General features: G+C 39.8%; 1 protein-coding gene across 1 annotated transcript in view; it reads right to left on the bottom strand.

Moving 5' to 3' along the window:
- The window catches only part of LOC106603465 (protein phosphatase 1E), a 94098-nt gene that overhangs the window by 76791 nt on the left and 1532 nt on the right, over positions 1–15775 (bottom strand). The gene's annotated exons all lie outside the window — the stretch shown is intronic.

The raw sequence follows: 15775 nt of genomic DNA on the forward strand, positions 1-15775 counted from the left end.
CAGAGGAAGCCTTCACTGATTTGTAAGTGATGACTTGTGAATCCTTGCGGAGCCTTTTTCTCTGGCTCTCTGTAGCCCTTGTTTAGCCTAGCATTCTAAATTGAGCAGTATCAATTGCAAGTGCAAAAAACCCCAGTTAATTCTGCCTTTGGCTACAAAGGAAACAGGCATTGAGGAGACGTGTTCACTTCTACTACCTGTTTCCTAGGATTCAACAGGCCTGAACTGCTGTGCCTGTGCACAGTATCTCTTTTTTTATAGAAAAACGGTGTTACAGCATACTAAGAACACATTACATAAGATCTTATTGATTGCGCAACATTGCTGAACTCATGCTATGGGTCAAGGTATGACATAGCATAGCATGACCACTAATGCTTCATTGCTTTGATTTATCACTCCCATTAAGCAATGCATCTGCCTTAATTGGAAAAGAGTGTAGTGGAGATTAACCCTGCTTGGAAATCACGGGTACTAATGACCTCTCTCTGCTGTGGTAATGTGTCATGATCTCACCCTATTGATTTGTTGAGATCAAATGTTTTGGTCGCTTTTATCCACCAATTCTCACTGGGATCAACTTCTCTAGCACCCCAGTCTGTAAATTGGTAGACCTATAAGTCTATCAGTAACATTTTACATTTACATTTTAGTCATTTAGCAGACGCTCTTATCCAGAGCGACTTACAGTAGTGAATGCATACATTTCATACATTTTTTCTCCATACTGGTCCCCCGTGGGAATCGAACCCACAACCCTGGCGTTGCAAACACCATGCTCTACCAACTGTAAAACTTGAGGGTAATTTAGGGGTTTAAATAAATTAAATGACTCGAACCATACAAACATTACATTTATGTTAAATAAATTCATAACGTTTATTCTTATATCATTAACACTAAGCTTTAAGTAAAAAGCAAGTGCAAGCAAACAAGCTGCGATGAGGTAGGCCTATTCGTTCAGCACTTTCAAAATGGACACTGACAGAAATTCTGATAGATGTTAGTTCAGATAATTTCAGCAAGATGTTAAGGCCTTAACTTTACTCTTCTTTAAGTCACCACACACACACACACACACACAGACAGACTGAGGCACTCGGCCTACCATTTTAAGTAAATACAATCATGAGGATCCACTTTTATATACAATATACCGCTGCACAGACAGCGCATTCCGCAAACAAAACAACCCTAGCAATATCAACTGGAATTACATGGGTCTATTACTGAACTTTTTGTTGAAAACAAATATTTGAATGGGATGAGAATGTCACTGGCAAACATGGTTACAGACCCAACAACATTATATAGTATCTCCCCCTCTTCAAGAAAAGCACACAAGCTAATTATAATACACAAAGTAAGCAAAACAATGAAATTATTGCAACATTGCCTAAAATGATGAATAAGATACTGAGAGACCTACATAAGCAATAGGCCTATAACAATTGAGATGTACAAACTATGGCATAAGGGAAAGATGGGCGGATAAAAGACAATCCGTAACTTCGATTAAGACATTAATGAGGGAGCTAAGATGTACGTAGTCAATACAACCATTTGTTCAGCACTTTTGAAATGTACAACAACAGAATTCAGAGCATGGGCCGTTCTTACAGTATTCTTCCTGTACACCAAGTCAGAACCGTAGGATAAATAAAGGGGGCATATAAGCAGACAAAGAAAGCTCTTACAATATTCAATGATGACATTTCTCTAAAACATGCTCTACTGTCAGAACAGTAGACTAAGTTCTTAAGGGGAAATAGACCAAATTATTAGGGTGAGTTTACTACACAACATACACTTAGTATTACTTTTTTAGCTACAGTATACATATCTCCCTGGCATATTACATTATTTATACAGATCATACAAGACATTTTTGGACCCACCGTTGTGCTGTGCTCACTTGAACAGGAAGGCGGCACGGTGGTCCTTCTTGTGGGCAAATTTTGCCATCAAACCTTTACATCAAAGTCTGGCATTCACCGGATTTATGGTGCTTTCAAGACAACTGGGAACTCGGAAAAAAACAAGGTTGAATCATGACGTCAGTGATCTTCAGAAAGTTCCCGAGTTGGATGACCGTTCAAACTGTATGTAATACCCTTGTTAAAACCAAGTATAGAGTTTATTTGTTATAATTAATTGGTATTAGATTTAAAAGGTGATCGAATTGCTCCTGAATTGTAATGTTGTTAATGCATTTATTTTTAAGAAATATTTATTTAAATCTACAAGTGAATGGGTTGGTTTACTTTTAAGTTTTGACCAATAAGGTAGCTTGTTAAGCTGTGGCCAATGGGAGAGTTGACCTGGTTAACAGGAGGCCTTGGAGAAAGAGACGTTGAAAAAAGAGGGCGAGACGTTGAGAGATGGAGAGACATTATCAGTGTTGGTGAAGACAAACTATGAAAGAAGACAACAAAAATAGGACAAAACCCATATCTACTGAGTTTTGATGGGAAATACTGATTTGATTTAACAAGTTATTTTTTATTTTTGTTAACCTCTCTGGGCAAGGTGGGACGTGACCGTCCCACACTATTCAACAGCCAGTGAAATAGCATGGCGCGAAATACAAAACAGCAAAAATATCATAATTTCACTTTCTCAAACATACGACTATTTTACACCATTTTAAAGATACACTTCTCCTTAATGTAACCACATTGTCCGACTTCAAAAAGGCTTTACAGCGAAAGCAAAACATTAGATTATGTTAGGACAGGTCATAGACAAAAATAACCACACAGCCATTTTCCAAGCAAGGACATATGTCACAAAAACCCAAAACACAGCTAAATGAAGCACTAACCTTTGACGATCTTCATCAGATGACACTCCTAGGACATTATGTTACACAATACATGTATGTTTTGTTCGATAAAGTTCATATTTATATCCAAAAACAGCATTTTACATTGGCGCGTGATGTTCAGAAAATGTATTCCCACCAAAACTTCCAGTGAATGTGCACATCAATTTACAAAAATACTCATCAGTTGACAAAATATATAACAATTATTTAAAGAACTATAGATAGACTACTCCTGGATGCAACCGCTGTGTCAGATTTTAAAATAGCTTTACGGAGAAAGCACATTTCTCAATATTCTGAGTACATAGCTCGCCATCACAGCAAGCTATACAGACACCCGCCAAGTTCGGGGTCACCTAAACTCAGAATTAGTATTATAAATATTCTCTTACCTTTGCTGATCTTCGTCAGAATGCATTCCCAGGACTGCTACTTCCACAAGAAATTTTGTTTTTGTTCGAAATAATCCATATTTATGTCCAAATACCTCCGTTTTGTTCGTGCGTACAGAGCACTATCCAAAGGCATAACGCGCGAGCGCGGTACCAGAGATGAAAAGTCTAAATGTTCCATTACCGTTCTTTGAAGCATGTCAAACGCTGTTTAAAATCAATCTTTATGGTATTTTTAACGTAAAAATTTTATAATATTCCAACCGGACAATAGCATCTTCATTCAAGAAGAAAAAGAAGGAACGGCGCGCTCGTGGGATCGTGCATATGCAATCCCTTTGTCCCCAGGCAGTCCACTGATTGACTGAGCTACTATTCTCTGCCCAGTGACAGGAGACGGATGAAAAAAAAACTTTCTGAAGGCTGTTGACAGCCAATGGAAGCCTTAGGAAGTGCAACGTGACCCCACAGACACTGTAGTTTTGGTAGAGATTCAAAAGAAGAAATCCAACCACTTCCTGGTTGGATTTTTCTCAGGTTTTTGCCTTCCATATGAGTTCTGTAATACTCACAGACACCATTCAAACAGTTTTAGAAACTTCAGAGTGTTTTCTATCCAAATCTACTAATAATATGCATATTCTAGTTTCTGGGCCAAAGTAGTAACCAGTTTAACCTCTCTGGGCTAGGTGGCACCAAATCGTCCCACCTACGTAACAGCCAGTTGAATCCTGTGGCGCGATTTCAAATACCTTAGAAATGCTATTACTTCAATTTCTCAAACATATTACTATTTTACAGCTATTTAAAGACAAGACTCTCGTTAATCTAACCACACTGTCCGATTTCAAAAAGGCTTTACAACGAAAGCAAAACATTAGATTATGTCAGCAGAGTACCCAGCCAGAAATAATCAGACACCCATTTTTCAAGCTAGCATATAATGTCACATAAACCCAAACCACAGCTAAATGTAGCACTAACCTTTGATGATCTTCATCAGATGACAACCCTAGGACATTATGTTATACAATACATGCATGTTTTGTTCAATCAAGTTCATATTTATATCAAAAACCAGCTTTTTACATTAGCATGTGACGTTCAGAACTAGCATACCCCCCGCAAACTTCCGGGGAATTTACTAACAATTTACTAAATTACTCACGATAAACGTTCACAAAAAGCATAACAATTATTTTAAGAATTATAGATACAGAACTCCTCTATGCACTCGATATGTCCGATTTTAAAATAGCTTTTTGGTGAAAGCATATTTTGCAATATTCTAAGTACATAGCCCAGCCATCACGGGCTAGCTATTTAGACACCCAGCAAGTTTAGCCTTCACCAAAATCAGATTTACTATTACAAAAGTCTGATTACGTTTGATGTTCTTCGTCAGAATGCACTCCCAGGACTTCTACTTCAATAACAAATGTTGGTTTGGTCCCAAATAATCCATCGTTATATCCAAACAGCGGCGTTTTGTTCGTGTGTTCAAGAAACTATCCGAAATGGTAAATCAGGGTTACGAGCATGGCGCATTTCGTGACAAAAAAATTCTAAATATTCCATTACCGTACTTCGAAGCATGTCAACCACTGTTTAAAATCAATTTTTATGCAATTTATCTCGTAAAAAAGCGATAATATTCCGACCGGGAATCTGCGTTTCGGTAAATAGAGGGAAAAAAAGAAAGACGGGGGCGACCAGTGCACGCGCCTAAGCCCACTGTCCCCTGATCGGCCACTTGACAAAGGCGATAATGTGTTTCAGCCTGGGGCTGTTTCAGCCCGGGCTCTGAGAGCCTATGGGAGCCGTGGGAAGTGTCACGTTACCGCAGAGATCCTTTGTTTTGGAAAGAGATGTCAAAGAAAGCCAATAAATGGTCAGACAGGCCACTTCCTGTAAAGGAATCTCTCAGGTTTTGGCCTGCCATATGAGTTCTGTTATACTCACAGACACCATTCAAACAGTTTTAGAAACTTTAGGGTGTTTTCTATCCATATCTAATAAGTATATGCATATTCTAGTTACTGGGTAGGAGTAGTAACCAGATTAAATCGGTACGTTTTTTTATCCAGCCGTGTCAATACTGCCCCCTAGCCCTAACAGGTTAATTTGGGTACGTTTTTCATCCGGCCGTGAAAATACTGCCCCCTATACTTTAAGAAGTTAAGAAAGACTTAGTAGAGACTGAAGCTACTGACGTACCATCTCATCGTGGAGGTATTTGACAGCCTCGAGGTTAGCCTAGCATCGTGCGAGACCTGGAGAGAATTGCTTGTGGAAGATAAACGAGTTCATGTTTCCATGGGATATTTATTGCTTTTAAGGAGTACTGTCTGCATTGATAGCTGTGCTTGCTGTGGATCTTGTGACACCTGCACAGAACTGCTATAAGTTACCTCGTCTGGAAATGTCTACTAGTAGTGAGTAACCACAACGGTGGGGTGTTTTGGGACTTTATGTATGTTGTCAATCTTTTTAAGCTCCAACGCATGCCAACAAGTTTAACCAAGCTTGCAAGTAATTTGGACATGGGTTGTGAAAAATCATCGGGGTTAATTATTTTCATTTCTTTTGATGTGGTACATTGAAAATGTGGTAATATACATCTTGAACCTGATGTCTGTTGCATTGGTGGAGTCATTTACTGTTTCAATGTCATTTAATGCATGGGAAACCATATCCTTACATAATAACAAAAATCTCTAATCATTCTATCTGAAGTTAATATCCTAGTTGTCATCACCCTAGTGAGTTTACAATGATTATTCTTATTGGAGATGTCCTTCTCACCTAACATCCCATGCTGTTGAGATCTTCTAAGTAATATTGTGAGAATCAAATTCAAGCCTGGTGAAGGGGTTACATGTATTTTCCCAGTCGAAGCTCGTTTTTTTCCCCCGAGTTCCCAGTTGTCTTGAACTCACTGAAGTCTGAGATTTCCCTGTATAACTTTAATCAGTTATTTGGACTAAAACAACTGATTGCTGAGCCAACCCAGGTGTGTATTGACACTAAATCAACTTTGGATTTGATTATTGTATCAGACCAAGAGAACGTCTGTCAGTCAGGAGTCTAAAATAATAGTTTTAGTGCTCATTTAGTAAACTAATGTATCCGTAAGAAATCCAAAATGCTACCTGAGCCAGGTAAAAACTACATGAAGGTACAGTCTATGAAACAATACTCAAAGGAACGTTTTGTAGAAGTACTTGGAATTTTATATTGGTCTCATGTACTAAGCTGTGATGTTGATCAAGCTTGGTATCTCACTCGACTCTAGCGCCGATGAAACAAATTCAAATCAAACAGCGGTCAGGGAAATGGATCACTTAAGGAAAAGGGATCGCTACCTGGCCAAATTCAGAAGAACAAATCTTCAACAAGATTATGAAGGTTATATTAACTGTAGAAACCAGGCAAGATACAAAATGGATAAGGCCAAATCCCAACATTACAAAGACGCTGTTAATGACAACTTACATCAGCCTTGTAAACTGTGGAACATTTTAAAGGACAATGGCTCAAAAACTCCCCATAAAAGGTAAAATCCTATTGTGTTGGCCTGGATATTGATGATGTTTTATGCTATGACCAGGAAAAGGTTGCAAATTATTTTACCACATTTTTTACCACTATAGCCTTATCTCTGGTTAAGAAGTTACCGACCTGCTCTGGACACTATGGCCAGTCTTTCATGAACAACTTTTACCATAGCAAAGGTATCACTAATTATTTGTTTGAGCTGTGCATCGTAACAGAGGACAAAGTTTCCAATCTACTATGCTTAATGAGCACAAACAAAGCAACTGGGCTGGATAACCTTCCTGCAAGATTCATAAAGAATAGTCCTTGTGTCACTGCTAAAATGATAACGACTATTGTAAACCTTTCTATTAGTAGTGGAACATTTCCCAATGATCTCAAAACAGCCCGGGTGGTTCCGCTCCACAAGAAGAGCAGAAAAACATATGAAGGAAACTATAGGCCTGTGTCGATCCTCAGCACCTTATGCAAAGTTGTTGAGAGATTCATTTTTTAATCAACTTGAGGGATACCTTCGAGCACAAACTACTTTACGAACTCCAATCTGGCTTTAGAACAGCTCATTCCACTAATACTTGCCTTATCCACCTTTTTGGCCACATTAAGCAGGGAAGTGGGAAGAGGAACTATACAGATAGGGTCATGTTAGACTTGCAGAAAGCTTTTGACACTGTGGATCATGATATTCTCCTGATGAAACTGAAATGCATGGGTCTAAATAATGTAGCAGTTAATTGGTTTAGGTCTTATCTGACCAACAGAACACAAGTATGTAATGTTGGTGATGTTCTGTCAGAGGCCAAAGAAGCATCCTGTGGAATACCGCAGGGATCAATTTTAGGGCCTCTCTTATTTCTTATATACGTTAATGACATTCCAGATACAGTAAAGTGCAACCTCCTGCTTTATGCAGATGACTCAGCCATACTGGTATCAGGGAAGGATATAGTTTACACAGAGGAGACCCTGAGTAAGGAATTCCATTTTGTTAGAGATTGGTTAACTGACAAAAAATTGTCGCTACATTTGGGAAAAACTGAATCGATTTTGTTTGGAACAAAACATAGATTGTTTAGGGCTGACAAGATAAAGGCATACTGTGCAGGCAAGGATATTGAATCTAACTTATCTTGGTGTGTCCCTAGATCAGTGCCTTTCTGAAGACCTGATTGCTGCCAAATTCTTTCTAAAATGGTGAATAAATCGAAATGTTTATATCCTAATGCTAGATATTTTAACATCAAAGTTAAGAAACTGCTAGTCTCAACCTTGATCCAGTGTCATTTAGATCATGCCTGCTCTGCTTGGTATTAAGAACTATCAAAAAAGCTGAAAAAGAAAATGCAGGTCATGCAAAATAATGTTATCAGGTATATGCTGAATGTCCCCTAGGACCCACATAGGGGTACTTGAGTTCCGGTAGGTGGGCTTGTTGCCTTTGGAGTCCAGAGTGGACCAACTTAAACTTACTCATATGTTTGACATCTTAAATGATTGTGCCCCAGCTTATATGAAAAACCACTTTGATATGGTCTATAACCAACACAGTTACAATACCAGAGCTAGCGTTGTCTTGTAAAATCCCAAGAGTAAACAGTACTGCGAGGAGCACGTTTTTCTATACAGGCATTTGTCTATAGAATAGCCTCCCCCTGGAGATCAAGCAAAGAAAAAGTAGAAAAAGCAGGGAAAGGTTTTAATATGGACAAGGTTATCTAAGTAAGAGAAACCACACCACTGCCCCTTGTGCCCCCTACTGCTGGCCAGGTGTATTTATTTGAATGATGTGCAATGAATAGATTGTTTTAGTGTGAAATGAATAGGGTTGATTTTTAAGGTTAGGGAGAAGTGCAGTGAATATTGCCACTTTTTAGGATGTCAATATAAATTATCTATCTATATCTATTTATGGTTGTTTGTAATTTTGTCTTGCCTTTTAATCATATGTGTTGTTTTTACCATCGAGGACCACTTTGTAAACAAGCGTTTTAATTAATACGTTCAAGTGATATCCTCTGGGTCCACATCGCACATTTTGTTGTAGATGTCTTTTACCCAAAATAAATTAAATTCAATGATGTTGACATAAATCAGTCCAATCATAGATAAAATGACGTCAAATCACATTTCATTTCATACATTTTTTTTCCTTTTTTTTCCCTCCGTACTGGCCCCCGTGGGAGTCGAACCCACAACCCTGGCATTGCAAACACCATGCTCTACCAACTGAGCCACAGGGAAGACCCTTCTTGGATGAGCACTTCTAATGTAAATCTATGGCATCACCCAAGGGGGCTTGAACTGCCTAGCTCTCCCTGTAGATTCTGCGGTGACGTAGTGTCTCCATGAATGACAGTGCACTGAGCAAATCACGGTGCAACTAGAGAAGATTACCAACGCCTACAGAAAGCAGAGCTAGGCTGAAACACCTGCATTTTGGAGCCGCCTTACTCAAGAAAGCAAGAAAGATACCATGTTTGTATGAGGCTTTATTCACTCAATAAATGTGTTTTTAAATTGTTAACCAACTGATATGTGGACACTAATTATTGCCAAAATAACATGCAAAAAACAGGTGGGGCTCTCACCTGCCCTGAATGACGGATCGCCACTGCTCGTCTCGAGATTTATGACAAATGAGGGAGGCTGACGGACTCCTTTCTCTCTAAACCAGATGCCTGCAATATGTCTTCTGTAAATTCTCTATCTAATTATTTTGTGTGTGTGTGTTTTGGGAGCAGCTGCTGTCAGTGTTGCTGAAGAACAATCACGCTTTAATTCGATGCCAAAAAGCTCTTAGCCAGATTTTGGCTTGACACAAAAAATGAACAGGACAATTTCATCAGGGTACTCGTGCATAAATACATTATTTGTTTTCATGTAAAGCACTCTTTGATGTGAGAGCTGAAAAATGAGTAGAATTGATCATTCGGAACAGAGCATCTCATCAGGCTTGTGTGAGATGGACAAATTGTAGGCCTGATTACAGTTGTCTCATTAATCCTGAACAACTGCAAGATTGCACTAACATTGTAATTACATTGTAGTTATTAAGATGTGAATGGAAAACCACGCTTGATCCAGTACAACTCTGCGACGCTGTGGTAGTCCATTAGGACTGAGGGAACAGATGAGCCCCCCCTCTTCCTGCTGCGTTATAAATGAGGAGATGTGGTTGAAACGAGTGTGAAACATGCGAATGTCTCCCCTGCTCTTCTGACGTCCAATCCGGTAGCACAGCAGTGCTCATTAACGCAGCCGTCAGTTGCAGCGCTTCCGACACCACACACTGTTACTACAGCAAAGCAAACTGTGTGTGTGTGTGTGTGTGTGTGTGTGTGTGTGTGTGTGTGTGTGTGTGTGTGTGTGTGTGTGTGTGTGTGTGTGTGAGAGCGCACTCGCGAATGCATTTCTTGGAGGAATCCGAATGTGCGCATGGCTGTTTACAGCTGTGTGAGACGTGCCTGTTTAATTAGGTTTAGGAGAGCTCTCCTCTCAATTACTGTCCATCAGCCCTCCCAGTGGGGGTACCGGGGGCAGCAGGAGACAAGGGAGTGGAGGGAATGGGGGAAGGAGGAGGCTTAGGCTCAATCCCAATACACACCCCCACCCCTAGCACTCCCCCTCTGTTTTGCGTGATCCCGCAAGCCTCATCAAGTCGGAGTGGTATCCCAATTCAACTTTGAGCGAGGCGTAGTGCCTTTTCAGCCTTCTAGTCTGCCCTCCAAACGAAGCGAATTGAGATGCAGACTTTCTATCAAGTGTTTCCCAAAACTCTCATGAAGCTCTGTGAACCAACCCTGGCGAGTTTCTAGAATAATACTAGGATGGAAGCAAATGTAAGTAAAACTTCATATGAATCATGCAACAACAACAAAATACAGTAGTCAAACAATTATGCATATTTTTGTCATAAAGGTAATTTACAAAAATAGCTATTTACAAGCTGACATTAGCCAGATAGCTATACATTTAGTAATACATATTGTTTAATGTTTTAGGGACTCTAGCAAACCAGGCTGTCATCTTGTGAAACCCAGTGGATGTAATCTAGCTTGTAATCTAGCTAAAGCATCATCTGCAAATTGTATAAAATATTTTGTATGCATGCCTTACTGTTCATAAAAATTTTTAAGTCAATCACTTGTCATTGTTCTTTATTGTAGTCATTTCAAATGTTAGAGATTGCAGATATTTGTCATGCAATAAAGCTGAAGTAATGTAGCTAACTCTTTTCTTGCTTATTCTGTAGTGGAGGATAAAAATACTTGTATGCTTATGGATGCGTAGCTATGCAGCTGATCTGTTTATGGACCCTAAAACGTTTGGTGTATACACACACACACACACACACACACACACACACACAACGGGTTTTAATTGCTTCCACTGGTTAATCATGAATCCCCAAGAAATTGCAGAAAATTACTGTGTGAAGGAAATGCAATTGTTACATGTAAAACTGCTATTATGGAATGAAAGTCCTGCTTCAGTACTACTCCACATTGAACTACAGCCAGAGGATGGGCACATTACGAGCACATTGTTGTTTTGCAGTTCTCATTTGTTGCTCATATGGTAAGTACGTATTTGTTGCATGAGAAATATAAGGAAAGTTATTACTGCCGCCAGTACAGGCATTGTGAAAAACAAGAGTCATCGTCAATGAATTGCGTGGTATAGGCAATGCCTTGGTGGCTTCTGCTGATCGTGAGTGATGTAGCGATGTCCAATTTCATAGGGTTATTTATTATTTCTCGCTACCATTAGTTGATCCGTTTGGAGGGACATTCCCCCACCGAGAGACACTCATGGCTAAGGGGGGTATTGAGATTGAAACCAAGTCATGGCTCATCTATCCATCCATCCATCCCTTCTCTATTGTTACCAGTGGCATGTATTCATGGATGCCAAAGGGAAGAAAATCATTTATATTTAGTCTCTCTGCGTTTCATAATTTTCCTTCTATTTGCAAGAGGGTGAATGTACACTACCGTTTAAACGTTTGGGGTCACGTAAAAATGTCCTTGTTTTTGAAAGAAAAGCACATTTTTTGTCCATTAAAATAACAAAATTGATCAGAAATACAGTGTAGACATTGTTAATGTTGCAAATTACTATTGTAGCTGGAAACAGCTAATTCTTTATGGAATATCTACATATGCGTACAGAGGCCCATTATCAGCAACCATCACTCCTGTGTTCCAATGGCACGTTGTGTTAGCTAATCCAAGTTTATCATTTTAAAAGGCTAACTGATCATTAGAAAACCCTTTTGCAATTATGTTAGCACAGCTGAAAACTGTTGTTCTAATTAAAGAAGCAATAAAACTGGCCTTTAAACTAGTTGAGTATCTGGAGCATCAGCATTTGTGGGTTCCATTACAGGCTCAAAATGGCCAGAAAGAAAGGACTTTCTTCTGAAACTCATCAGTCTATTCTTGTTCTGAGAAATGAAGGCTATTTCATGCGAGAAATTGCCAAGAAACTGAAGATCTCGTACAACGTTGTGTACTACTCCCTGCACAGAACAGTGCAAACTGGCTCTAACCAGAATAGAAAGAGGACTGGGAGGCCCTGGTTCACAACTGAGCAAGAGGACAAGTACATTAGAGTGTCTAGTTGGAGAAACAGACGCCTCACAAGTCCTCAACTGGCAGCTTCATTAAATAGTACACGCAAAACACCAGTCTCAACGTCAACAGTGAAGAGGCAACACCGGGAGGCTGGCATTCACTCCTATCAAATCCCATTGAGAGCATACATCAGACAGAAAAACCTGAATTATTGCATCTAAAATTGGCCATTTCCTAAATTCTCCAGGAATGGAGATAGGGATTTGGGCTTCTGGTTTTACTTAATTCTCCAGACTGGCAAAAGATTATAATAGCGATTCTGATCCAACCATTAATTCATAACTTGTTGTGCTTCTGGCCTGATAGCATGGAAGTTCAATATGTAGGTAGAAGGCTAATGTTAACTAGCTAACGTTGCCCATGAATGGAAGTTAGGCTACCGAGCAAGCATTTTAGCCAGTTAGCCCAGGACAACAAAAATAAAAGCATGTAATGTATGACAGAGTGATAGACCGTTTCGTCAACATGAAAGAGAGGGGGATGGCATTGGCGTAGGGTGAGTCAACATGTTTTTCTACTTGCACGAACACGCACGCATGCACACATGCAAACAGAAATCCACATCATATTTAGCTTATGTTGATTGTTTAAGTTGAAATGGTGCTTGAATAGTGGAGGCAGCTCCTGTTTTCTTAACTCTCTGTGGTTTTAAATCAATAGATGTTTAGTAGTCCGAAAATGTCAGAAACATGAACTTGCTTGACCATGCTGTAGGTCATGTAACTGTATGTTACTGTACATGCAATATGCTTTGTGGACTTCACTGGACAGAGGTTGCTATCCGGTTTTGTGATAAAACAAAAAAGTGTGGTTGAATTTATTCTGCTACTAGGTCTTCTGATTGTGAAATATAGGCCTAAAGGCAGAGACAGTCACAAGGCATATGAATTAACAGGTTGTAGAGCAAACAATAAATTATCACAAGACATAGGTTGTAATATGGCATTTGGGGGTGGAGGGGTTGACTTCCCCAGTGATTTTACCCATGCACCACTACTGACTTTTACCCATCCTCAAGACGGCCTCTACAGCCATTCCAACAAAACTAGCTGTCAGGCAGTAAGTAATGTCTATCTTTAGCCACCACAGCATGTGTTGAATTATGCATTGCATATATTGCATAGGCTCCTCCTGTGGTTATTCTTTAAAATGACATGGTGGAATTGTGAGAACAAATGAGCCTGCTGACATGTATCCATTTTGTTCCTCTCTCTCCCACTCACTTGTCAACAGCCATCATTAAGGGGTGTAAGGAACACCTGACAAGCTGCTCAGTTCACCCAGCTTCAAAGTGCCTTGTCAGATGAGATGGTGACGGCTTCAAAACACAAGCCGACTGGGTTTGCAACCCCGAGCTGCTTTCATCATTAACATTGTTATAAGGTTATTAGTCAGCTGCTCTGACACACACACACACACTTCCCGGGAAGTGCACTGCTGTAGCGGGACAGAGGTGGCCACTCGTTAACAATAACTGAGTGAGGTCTGCATCCTACTTTGCTTCCGACAGTGCTGCTTCCAGCATATTCTGTCAATCACAGAGTAGGTACAAATTCAAATGAAGGTCAATGGTCTTACTTGTGTTTGATGGTTGGATAATGATCAACTGTTTGATGGCTGCATAAGTACATGATCTTTGTGTAGTGTTTCAGAAATACAGACAGACAATAAGCACATGCTTCCTGTTCGCAAAGCCAAAGCATTCCTGTCACTTGAATGTTTTTGAATCGTGACAATCATAACCAAAAAAAAGTAGGGTAAATTCAAAAGTGAGTTCTCATTAAATGTGACATGTACGATAGAGAGCGCAGTCCCATTTCGGTGTCGTGATTCCTTTATCCTCCAGAAGTATCATTACATGTCAGCCATGACAGTTTGAGACGAGGGTTGCGTCTCACCCACACACTGAGCCGGCTGACGTTGGCCCGGGTGTACCTTGTCACAATGCCCCCCCCACAAAGTGTGAAACCTAGCTGATTTCTCTACCTTTCAAATGTGTGCCTATAATCTCTCAGGCAGGGATGGTAATGTGACAAAATCGTATTCACACTGGCGTCATTGCAAACGCACACACACAAATCCACATCTGCGTTCATTTCCACCATTTCGAATACACACATACGCACACTGTGAGCACGCACGCACACACACACACACGCACGCAGCAAAGGGGATCTCCACCTCTCTCCCAGGCCTATTATTAGATCTTCAACCCAGAGAGAAAATAATCACACGTTCATCTGAAACACAACAGGAGCTGATGCTTGCAGCAGTGTGTGAGAATGTGTCTCACTTTGTGCCATATTAAGACATTGCTCTCCTTTAAAAATACTATCATTAGAGCTGCAGGAATGACACAGTGGAAAACAAATAATCAAACTATGATAACTTTAGAGAGAGGGAACCAGGAAACACTTCAAATATCCACAAATGGAAATTGTTTTTGTGTAATAAATGCATAATATGTGAGTTCTCATTAGATAAACGTAGGCTTATCCATGGGGTCAATTACATTTCATATCTGTCAATATATAAACACCAGGCCTACTGTCTGTTCTGGTAGTGTAGGCTCTGGCAGCATCCAGAGCTGGGTGCACATTTGAATAAAACAAACAGTCACAGACAATAAGCTCTTTGTGCAAAGCAGATCTAGCAGACTGATACTGCTACAACAACTCATCTCAACGCTTCAGTCTCTTCCCAAACATTCGGAATGGGTGGCATTGGCACAACAAGATTAGGTCTTTGAAATGGGGCAGGGAGTGAACATCAAAATACTGTTGTATGATATGGAATAGGTTCAGTAAACTACTGACACGAAACCCAACACAGCACTTCCAATTCAACATTGAGTTCACTAGCTCTATGTAAAGTAAACACAGAGCAAACATGATACAATGAAAGCTCACATTTACAAGGTCAAGTATTCATTATTACCAAACACTTGGGTGCCTTTTATAGTGGCAATTAAATGGCTCTATTTTAGACTGGGCTATGTTTGCTTCTTGTTGTGTCTTATTGGGCTATGTTTGCTTCTTGTTGTGTCGTTTATTGGTGGTGTCAAAATTACAAGTATCAAATTGCAATCATCCTCGACATGCTTGAGAAATTCACAATTGTCTTTTCGGTCTCTTCGGTGGTTTGATGTACTATTTATGGATGCGAGTGTGACGTAATATATCTAAAAATGCTCAAACCTGACCACACACATTTTGCTTTGAATTGAATGTACTGTGGAGCCTGCGCTCGTGAGCTAAAGATGGTTACGAATAGACAGAAATGGAGAAGAAAAAAAATGCAAATCAGGACATAGTGAACAAAGTGTGTATAGTGTTACCTCCGTACTGTTGTCATGACTGTAC

Source organism: Salmo salar, chromosome ssa04, assembly GCF_905237065.1.
Source record: "Salmo salar chromosome ssa04, Ssal_v3.1, whole genome shotgun sequence".
Taxonomy (NCBI): Eukaryota; Metazoa; Chordata; class Actinopteri; order Salmoniformes; family Salmonidae; genus Salmo; species Salmo salar.